The sequence below is a fragment of the Apteryx rowi genome, unplaced genomic scaffold (assembly GCF_003343035.1).
Source record: "Apteryx rowi isolate R43461 unplaced genomic scaffold, aptRow1 scaffold_435, whole genome shotgun sequence".
NCBI lineage: Eukaryota > Metazoa > Chordata > Aves > Apterygiformes > Apterygidae > Apteryx > Apteryx rowi.
Window position 1 is genome coordinate 55,656 of NW_020450689.1, and position 10,727 is coordinate 66,382.

The 10,727-nt window shown below is 37.3% G+C and overlaps 1 long non-coding RNA gene across 2 annotated transcripts; it reads right to left on the minus strand.

Annotated features, from left to right (window-relative positions):
* Window positions 1–2,906: 2,906 nt before the first annotated feature.
* On the minus strand, window positions 2,907–6,120 carry LOC112971319. Of its 2 annotated transcripts, XR_003255305.1 has the most exons (4): window positions 5,931–6,120; window positions 4,945–5,078; window positions 4,131–4,380; window positions 2,907–3,212 (listed from the first exon to the last, which is right to left on the minus strand). It is a non-coding gene; the product is annotated as an uncharacterized LOC112971319 (long non-coding RNA). The 2 variants fall into 2 exon arrangements; XR_003255304.1 differs by having other exon boundaries at window positions 2,907–4,380.
* Between the last annotated feature and the right edge of the window lie 4,607 nt (window positions 6,121–10,727).

The window sequence follows — 10,727 nt, forward strand, 5'->3', positions numbered from 1 at the left end:
ACTTGAACAAAAATCGAAGTGGAACAGGTGAAAGTATTTAAAACAGCTGTGAGGAAAACAGGAGGAATAACATAGTAGGAATTTAATTAGTAGGAATTTATGGGGGATGCAGGAGGTTTAGGTGTTAATTCCAAAGCATTGCATTTTTTGCAATCCTAATACCATTTGAATATTTTTGGACTTTTGGGCTAAATATAATTTACCTAATGAATGTAGAAAATAAATGTAGTGGCAGAATGCCAGTTTTTGATACATACATACAGTTTATTTAAAGTCATATTTGCAAACTAATTTTTAATATGGCTATCGCTGGAACCTTCTTTTTATTGAACTGAAATGTCATTAATCAGAACCCCACTTAATACTGCATCAGCTGTTTTGTCACGGCAGAATGCTATGGGCATATTTTTAAGACAGCACTTAGACAAGATGAGTTATTGTTTATCCAAGTATCACATATTACTGATAATGTTTCCCCAAACCATGAGTTTTAAAATAATACATGTTTATATTTTATTTCTGTTAATGTACATAAGCCAGTGGGAGTGTCACATATGCAAGTCCTTCTTCAGGACCTAGAACTAGTACTTTTGTTCTTTTTCAAAGAAACGAAAATTTGAGTAGAATTACATGACTTTAAATACAGGTACTTAAAATCCACTACCAAACATCCTACGGTCTTCTAGGGAGCTACGACAATAGGCAATTCTAAGGACAAAGCCCAGAGGCAGTTATAAGCCCATGTGGACGTACAGCTATATTGTCTCATCAAAGTGTTAAGCTTGGACAGTGTATTATCGCTGTAGGGCTCTATTAGTACTGTCAGTGTTGAAACCTTTGAAGGTGTGAAAAGTGCCAGGAAGAAATGTGGAGCTTGTTTTATGGAGTTTCTTCTTGATTTCTGCTTAATGGGGGAGAAACTTCTGTGTGAACAGAATGAAATTCAGGTGGGAAATTGTGCCTCTAGACCTTCAGTTTGCAGGCCCTCCATGTTTCATTGTGGGTCTTTGGGAACGCTGTGGCCCTTGGATGAACCAGAGTCAGGCTGCTTCAAAAATGTCAGTGCTTTTGAAATCTCTCAGGTACTGGAGTAATGTTTCATGGAATGAAGCTATTCCATAACTATACCTCTGAAAATTCAGAAGTCTGTAACAAAATGATGACTGTATTCTGTTTTTTCACCTCAGCCTGCATAACAGAGGAAGCACTGGAGCTTTGTTGAATGAGAATGATTTCACTTCATGACGTGCTTTGTTTGCTTAAATAAATGCCAGTTATTTTTAAAAAGTATAGATTCTCCCACTTTTAACATTACGTGATTAAAAGCAACATTATTTGCATTGCAAATGTTGTCTCTTAATACCCAGTATATTTTTAGTCACCTATGTATTTTTTAAAGGTAGTTAGGTTTTCTTTCACAGTACCTGCCTTTTGAGATATTCAAAACCTGACTGGAGAGGTCCCTGAGCAACATGATCTACCTTGCCCTGCTTTGTGCAGGAGGTAGGTCGAGGTGACCTTCGGAGGTCCCTTCCAGCCTACGTGACTCCTTGAGGCTTTGCCACCTCGGCCAAACCTCATGGACGGACCATCAGAGAACAAACGTCCGTAGCTTGAATGGAAGAGCCAGACTCTAAACTGAGAGCCGTATTGGGCTGGACACAAAAGGACATGTAGTGTATGCTGACTGTTTACGTTTTATTTTGGATAATGAAACAAAACAACTTGTTTATAATGTTGGTAGTAAGCTTCACTTTCTGGGTCTTGTACGCTCATACGGATACAATTATGAAGTGTTCTAGTTTCTTTATTTTATTAATGAAATGTAACCAAAATACTGCTATCCCTGGGTGTTTTTTAAGGCTCTAAATTTTGGAACTGGGTTTTCTGCATGTCCCTTACTATGGGGAATAATAGCAATGTAAGTGCTGCATCTCTAGCACTTGAAGTAATCTGGGAGAGCAGAAAGCTACTCAATCCTGAAGCAGTTTTGTTTAACAGTACAAGACGTTACCAATTAGCAATTAAATTAATCGATTTGCCCTGCATTAGCTATTAGTTTTGATACCGACTGGTAAGTAACATATTATGCATTTTTGAAAAAGTCTGTTATACTTTGATCTGCAAATATTTTATTAACAGAGGCTATAAACCACAATGAGCGGCTCAGTTGTGGGTGTTTTTTTCATGCTTATTTTGATGATATAGCAGTATCTTGGGATGACATACTGTAGTGAGTGAGGATAAATATGTGTTGCCAAGGTCTAAACAGCAGCAATATGGAAGTAATTCAGCAGTCAGTTTCACTCAGAGTTTGAAATCTGTGCTGTATTAGAGGTATGCAGAGAAGCTGTGTTAATTGCTAGCTTGTTTTCCATATGGTTCTGCTTTAATGGAGCACATTTGTTGCAGATGGTTGGAAAGTGGGTTGGACAGTGTCTAAACTGGCTATGACTAATTCATACAGTGATTATACTATACTTTAATGTTTAACAGTCTTTGTGAACTTCTTTCATTCACAGTTCCCTTGCCATTGAAATGTGGGCCAAGATAACTGAAAACTATTCTTCTTTATTTAAACTTGGCCTTAGAGTAGAGCAAGAGCATTGGGTGTGTAGTCATCTTTTCCCTGATTCAGATTCAAACCCACACCCCAAACTGGTTTGTGTAGAGATGGGTTATCTCCATCATTATTATGGTTTGCTGAGCGTATTTAGCTGAGGTAATGGTGTCTAAGAAGAGCCACTTGAAGAACTGAAGTGACCTTAAATGCTAAAACTGGCTTTGTTCACACCACAGCACTTTCACCTCTTCCTTGGTTTGGAATCGAGTATGGCTGTTTCAGGATACTAATAACCATTTCCTGCGTGCAAGTTTTAATATTTCTAACTCAAACTCGAGGACACTGAATACTTTTGTTATGTTGAAGTGAAACCGAAGATACAAATACAGCAACAGTTTACTATAGATCTATTTAATATGCGCATGACAAGAATCTTTGTTTTTCACCTATGAGTCTGGTATTTTAAAACAATGACAATAAGTTTGTCCTAGATCTGTAGAAGAAATTAAGATCTATCACATTGCCCAGCACTGATGTAGTCATTTCTTAAAATATTTGATATGGCTCTCCTTGAATAAAGCCTGTATGACTGACTTTCCATTTTCTGAAGACTGCAGTGAATGTCATAGTCCAACTCCAGATGATGGTTCTTAGTAGAGGGGAAAAAAAGAGAGCTACGGTTCAATTTTTTTTTTTTAAACCATTTTTACTGTTGTTTTCTCACATTGTCACTAAAATATTCTCTTTGTTATCTGAATGGGACATCTGCTGACTGGCCTAGCTTTCTTTACCTGATTGTGTGAAAAGTCTTGGTTAAATCTGTTAGGCCTTGGAGGCCCAGTAACCTGCTAAGTGCTACAGAGCCTGAAAGACATTATGTCCTTGGACTAACTTGTCTCTTCTACTTAGAGCTGTATATGGTAGATAAAACAAATGTACATATAAAAGACTGGGGTAAATATGATTTTAATACACTTATGGGCATATTAATGAGTAGTTGCATTTTTCTCACCCTAACATATATAAAAACCTTTAAGGTATAAAGTACCTTTATAGTGAGGCAGAAGAATAAAAAAGGCTAAGTTTAAAAGGGAGCTTTTCTCTGACTGTATCATGAACCTGCTGAATCAGAATTGGTAATTTGATCAAAGGGGTAGGAAATCTGCTTGCCTGGCTAACAATGTAGTGTACTGCAGACCATTTGGTAGTTAGCAACAAGATGGCTAAACTACAGCATTGAGGTAACAATACTATAACTTGAAGATTCACATAATTTGCAATTCTGCTTAAAGCTTTCTTCTGCTTTACATAGCTGTTGGGAATGTTGCGTTGTCTGTGCTAATGTAAGTTCAGTTTGAAACATTTAAGTTTGATTGGTGTTTTTAGATTTTGATAGCTGCTAGTTCTTCTCTACAGAAGTAACCTTTTAAAATGTCAGTTTTAATGTACAAATTTTATGAGAATAAAAAGACTTTTTTTTTAATACTAATTTTAGACTCTTATATAGTGCTTGCAGTCAGCTGCTGTTGTCTCAGGCTGAGTCTTGGAAAATAAAGTGAATACTCACTGTAATAACGTGTACTCTGGACTTCAAGTGGAAAAAAATAGTTTCTTTTAAATTCTTTTTCTGTAATTGTTGCATAACTGCCAAAGTCATCTTCTGTCCTTTTACTTGTTGATATCTACCCTCCTTCTGTCTGTCTGGCTGTGTCTAACACGCTGTGGATTTCCTGTGAGAGGAGAAAACTCCCCTCCTCTGAGGAGATGCTCCTCTTGGAGAGGAGTCATGGCAGGTACATAAGATTTCAAGTTGTGTTCTGTGACAGAGAAAAATTACAAATTAGGCATACAGTTTGTCAAATATTTCATGTAAAACATGGTTTAAACAGTTTCTGTCTGAAAATGATGCAATATTAAATTGCTTATAGTAGATCTGATAATTTTCTATAGTTAATTGCTACAATTCTCTCTGTAACTTGTCATATTGTCTAGGTTGCTGTGTCATATACTCTATTACAGAGGTGACACTGAAATTCAAAAGAAATGGAAGCTGAAGCTTTATTCCCCTTTACAATGTCCCTTGTTTTTAAATCAGAAAAGCAGCACTTGTTTTGGCTTCAGGAAGCTGCCTGTTCTAACTCACAGCTGGGGGTATGGTGCTGCAGTGATGGTCACCAGTGATGGGAAGGGAGAGGATAATGAATTAAAAAAAAACACAACAGAAACAACACAACATAAAAACCCCTCAGGATTGAAGGCAAGCACTTCATTCTTTTCTCTGTCAAAGCTCTGGTATAAATGGTGCACACAGGTGAAAGAATTATAAAGGGGAAATGTTCGGGTTTTAAATATCAACGAGATATATTTGGTTTTGATATTACCTCATATGGAAATAGACAGATTTTCTTTATCATCTTCCAGTTATGTTTGCTAAAATTGCGTCTTTTTGGTCATGATTCTTTTCAAAGAAGTAGCAGAGCTAAGCCTGTTCATTTAATTGTAATAAAATGTTGCCCTAAAGTAGAACAAAAAATAATTTTTTTTTACTAGTTCATATAGAAAAACATATAAATGTAATAATATTTTAACTATAGTTTGTATAGATCTCTCCCATTTAAACTCTATGCAAATCTTTCATACTGCAGGGCAAACAACTGTGAGACTATAATGTGCGGTGTAGCAAGCATACACCATAAATTTGGTAATCATACTTGTGAGTTCTTCATATTTCATACAAAGAATCATGAAGAAGAAAAAGAGAGGAAAAAGAGCACATAATAAAATTATGAATATCAGTGTGTAAAAGAAATCGGAAAAGATTACCTTGATCTTCTCCACTTGTCTGTGCTAAAATTATTGCCCCTGCCGGATGCCAATCATAGGCTGTGAGTTACAGTGGAATGTAGGAATATTATGGAGTCAGAATTCCTTTCACTATTTTAAAAGTCCTATTATTTCCCCATATGTTTTAGCTGATGAAATAAGGAAAGGACCCTTTTAGTGGGGGCAAGAGGAAACTTTACTGCCCAGCTTGTACATGTTATCCAGCTGGACTGATTGCCGCTGTGTAGAGAAACATGGGTGGGAGGCTATTTTAAAAGAAAATGAAAAAAGCATTTGTTTAGCTGCACGGCAACAAAAATATTTTACCAAGTGAGGGCTGACTGTGCATCTCATTATCATAAAAGGTGCAGGCTTGGGGAAAAAAATAAAGCAAAACGATCTAGCTATCTAGGATTTAAGATAATCACTTTCTATGGGATTACCTTAAACTTCTGTGTAACCTGAGGAATTTAACTCTTTCATTTCTGGCTTCCCTATTCATGCTAATCTAATCTGAAATAGTCTCTCGGAAGGAAGCACTCACCAATGCTTCCTGTCGCCTGCAGATGTTAGGTGGAAGTTCCCGGTGTTTTGTAGGAGTCCGCGCGCTCTCTCCAGCTGTTGCCTCTCTCGCTCTCCCCTCCTGGAGCTCCGCTTACTCTCCTCTCTCGCATGGGGTGTCCATTCCCCCAGTGCGCTCACCTGAGACGCCTGCCTCCAGCCTGCCCCTTGCAGGGTCCTCTGCCAGGTAGAAGGAAACACTGAAGAAAACACTGAAAACAGAATTGTAATGATTTTGCTTAAAAGTGAGTGTGTAAATACACACACACACGTATGGAAAGTCAGAATGGTGTTTTCAAAACCCATTTGGGATATTCACATCTTTCACAAATGTTGAAGAAACAAGTTAGTTATACAGCTTATTCTCTGTGATGACCAATAAGACTTTTATAACCATGCTATCTTGTGTTCAGTATATGTTACTTACTGCTTTGTGAAACATTAAAATGAGTACAATAACGTTAAAAACTGTAGGTTGTTCAACTTTTAGTAAGCATTACTTTGCTTACTTACTAAACAACTTTAGTTTCCATCAGTCTAGCTGGGTGAGCAGTAGATAGTTTGTAAGGATTTAATTATCTCCCTGAAATATTAATACATACCAAAAATGTCATATTTGTGAAGTCTATTATACTAAGCTCTTTAAGAATGAAATTATAAATGAGTCTCCATACAGTGGTTAAGAGTATCCTCTTACTAATAGGCTATATATTTTAATTCCACTCTTTAGAAATGATTTAAAATCATGATAATTATCTGGGCAGAAAAAATGACTGCCCAACAACTGGATGGTGCATATCATTAAAGTGGGCCAGATATACTTTTGGAGGGCTGTTTAGCATGTGAGCAGTTGATATATGGAGCTTTGAGGACTGCAGGGAAAGTGCCTGCTTACAGCACCTTTGAGGTCTGAAAGGCTGCGTGGCACGGTTCCAGCAAGATTGTCAGCTTGAAAGCTGTTGCAGCTGGAGCTGCGTTTCAGTCCGAACCTAGGAATGATATGTACAGGATGTAGCACGTAAACAAAGTGCACTCACTGTCCTGACTTGAGTAATTTGTCTGTTCTGATCCAATTTATTATAATACAATGCAATGGTATAACTGGTGTATGGGGTATTGAAAGCTATAACAGTGGAGAAAGAAAAAAAATTGTGTTGATTTTTTTTAAAGTGATATCTGCTTCAGATTCCTTAAGAGATTCAGTTTCACTCAGACAACTCTTTTTATCAGTAGATCTCAAAGCAGTTTAGAAAGATGATTTACAATGGTATCGTTACCCTTGTTTTACAGTTGGGTAAACCAAGGCACAAAAAGGGAATTAGCATGCCAGGTACAAAGTCAAAAATAGTCCTTACTCTTCTGTATTCCCCCTTCATGAGGCAATACTGCCTGGGACATTTTAATAGCAGGAAAATTGATCAATGGTGCCTAGTGAATTATATTTTCAGGAGGCATTAAAGTTCAACACATGGCTATCTTTTGTAGATGAGAAAGAGCTTTTTTATATGAGTAGGATACTGTGTATTATATATGCATGGTGCCTTTCTGTGTATTAGCAATTTCATGTTGTTTTCGGCAGCAAACTTAGATCCCTTAACAGTTACAACATTTAGCCCGGTTTCTCTTGAAACCTAGCCTGTGTTTGTGAACTGAGATGCAAGCCAAGTTTGCATATGGATAATTTTCCTTTCACTTAAATTGAGGTAAATTTTTCTCATAATTTGTGCAGGCTACTTTTGCATGCTAGAATGCAACAGTATTTATTTGATTGAAATATTCATTAAGTATATTACCTGCATTTGACAGGCATTTTGCTATTACATATAATAGAGAATAGTTTGTCAACTTAATTTCTGGACCCCACGATTAAAAGGACATGTTTAAATCAGTCCTTAAATCAGACTGATTGCAAATCAGTATTCCCTTGCATAAGACAGTTTGGAATACAATAGCCCTAACATTAACAGCTAGAAAAATGGAGTTGACTGCTTATGTGATTTTGATTCAACATTTACCTAGTTTAACTTCATGACTGAAAACAAATTGACAGATGTGAAAATTGAAGACCATGATTGCTAAGAGAGTTTAAGATGTTAAGTCAGAAGTCCATTGGCAAGTTCATATGAGCAACAGTTGCAAAACCAAGTAATTTATAAGGGTTTTGAGCACTAAGTGTTTTTACAATATATCGCAAACCAGATGTGAATGAAGTTTTGAAATTAGTTGGAATATATGGGATAGCAAAAAGACTTAAACAGTAATAAGAATTTCTAGTGGTGAGTATGTAATCTAATAAGTGACTTTAAATCAAATATGCAAGTTGGTTGATCTGGCTGTTCTTAGGGCAGAAAAAGAACTACTTTGTACAAACCAAATGCAGTCTTTTGGAAACCCAAAGAGCAGACAGCTCTGCTTTCTCTCATCTGACAGATACACAGAGCTGTGCATATGGTGATACCAGTATGGACTGACTAGGTGAAATAGGGTGCAGGGAACCTGTAGAGAAGGATACATGGAAAAAACAGAGATAGGATGTGCGTAACAAGACAAACTTAAAGAGCTGATACAAGTGCTCCGAGATAAGTATTGTTTTTGTTTCACAGTATGTGAAGATAGAGAAAATTGCTGGTCTGTACAATCAATGCTAGAAGTTGGGCACTAGTTGGTAACTTGAAGAACAGGATTGGGTTCCATTATGTGAAATTAATGTTTCAGAAACTCACATCCATGGATACCAAAGGCCCTTATGAGGAGCTGGTGTCAAGGTATCCATTTTAGAAGTGGTGAAACAGAAGCAGTGGATTTGCAGAGAGTCACCATCTGTGGCATACTTTCTGCAATACTTTCATACTTACTGGGGCTTCAATCCAATCAAGAGTGTAAATTGTAGGATAGCCAGCTAATACTGCGATAAAGCATCACAACATCCCTTTTTGAAACCGAAGGACAGTGATTTAAATATATTACTAGGATTGTGACTAATCTGTGGGTTTACTTGTTTCAGTAAAAAACATTAGAAGGAGCTGACTTCCCTTTTCCCTTTCCTTCATGTCTTTGGGTCATATCTGCTTGCATTTATTACACAAAACTCTCAATGACTTCACATTATTTTCCTAGAAATACCTTTGATTCTGCTATGCATCAGTGCAGGGCATGTCGTGACCTTTTCTTGGGTGCATGAAGGTGAGAAAGTGGGTTTCCTTTTCTGCTCTCTACTGGCCGCCAGCGTTTCTGGGCTCAGCATGCCAGAGCACTATAGTTACTCGGAGATGTACCTTAATGGCCCAGTTGAACTCGTAATGTATCAAAGGCCAATGAGTGTCTCATTCTGCAGCCTGCCAGCACGATTACTGACGCTGTAGGACTGCTTGGCTGGTGGTTCCCTTCTGCCATGCCACGAGTTGCTGCTGTGCCAGCCTGACTCTGTCAAGACTCCTACACTGAAGTCTTAAATTACTGGATTACAGTTGTTCTGTTCCATATATTTCTGTGTAATACATGGGTATTCAGCAAAAACCTCAGGGCGCTAAGTACCGTTTTCATGTAGGCACTGATTGTTTTAATGCTGACTGTATGCAGGCTGTACCTGGACAACTCTCTAGCTGCTAAATGTGAAATGATGCGGATAATTTGCTATCTAAGCAGCTCTGATCTTGAAGCATGAATTCACATTCTGCGTAGGACACTAATGCAGCTTTTATTACTTATTCACTAAAAGAGAAATAGCATATGGCATATTTTAAGGAACAAGTACAACTTTTGGGGAACAGTGTATTTGCGTTGAGCATATCAGTGCAACAGCCATTGCAAGATGCCTTTAAAATACTCTGTTAGGTTGAATTCTAGAAACACAGTACACAGCTACAAAGGAGAATAATGAGAATTTCCTGACTGCAAGTTTTAGAGGATAGAACAACCTATCACTTTGCACAAAGTCTGTTTTTCATTAGATGCTACTGTATTTGTTTTATAAATAAACTTAACAGTGTGTTTTTTGTCTCACAGAGGTGGGTTTTTTTTTCATGAAAGAATAACAACCAAGAGGCAAGCAAGGAATATTACTGGATGATACATGTGTCTGTGGAAACATGTTCTGATATGTTAAGATTTGATTATCTTGGCAGAAAAGCACTCAAGTTAAAAAAAATGGTGCTACTGGCTGATGACAGTGGTATCTTCTGGTTGTAGAACACTACGGTGAAGTTCAGCATATTTTCAATCGAATATAGTACTGCTACACAGCAAACTTTATTAATATTTTGTTCATCAGAATTCGTTTACCACCTTGTAAGCAGATCAGGTGTTTGACCGTTAACTCACTAGAAATAGATTATTTTTGCAAATGAATGTATTTTCCTTCTTTATATAGGTAATTTCAGTGATTTATGCATAATTACATTACTACTTTCCAGGACAAAATGTGAAACTTTTTTCAGGATTGGGACTATATACTGAGCTAGTGTAGTGGCAACAAAGTGGCAGAATCTGGCGTGTGCTTTGTAAAACAGAGAAATTCAGAGTACTTGACTCATGGGTTTGAGATGAAACCTAACCCTGGCATCATGTATAWATTCTGTTTGCTGAACCTGGCCAGTTTGTAGTTTATCTGGAGAGGAACTGAATTGTTTGTTTGGTTGAGTAGCGCTTTTGGGTACTTTGGGATTTGGAATTACTCTTAGTACCATGTCCCTGGCCTGATGGACTTTAGAGTGAAGCATAATGCGACAAAAATCACTGCGAATCCCCTTTGCGGTATGGTCACGAGGGATTGATTGCAGGG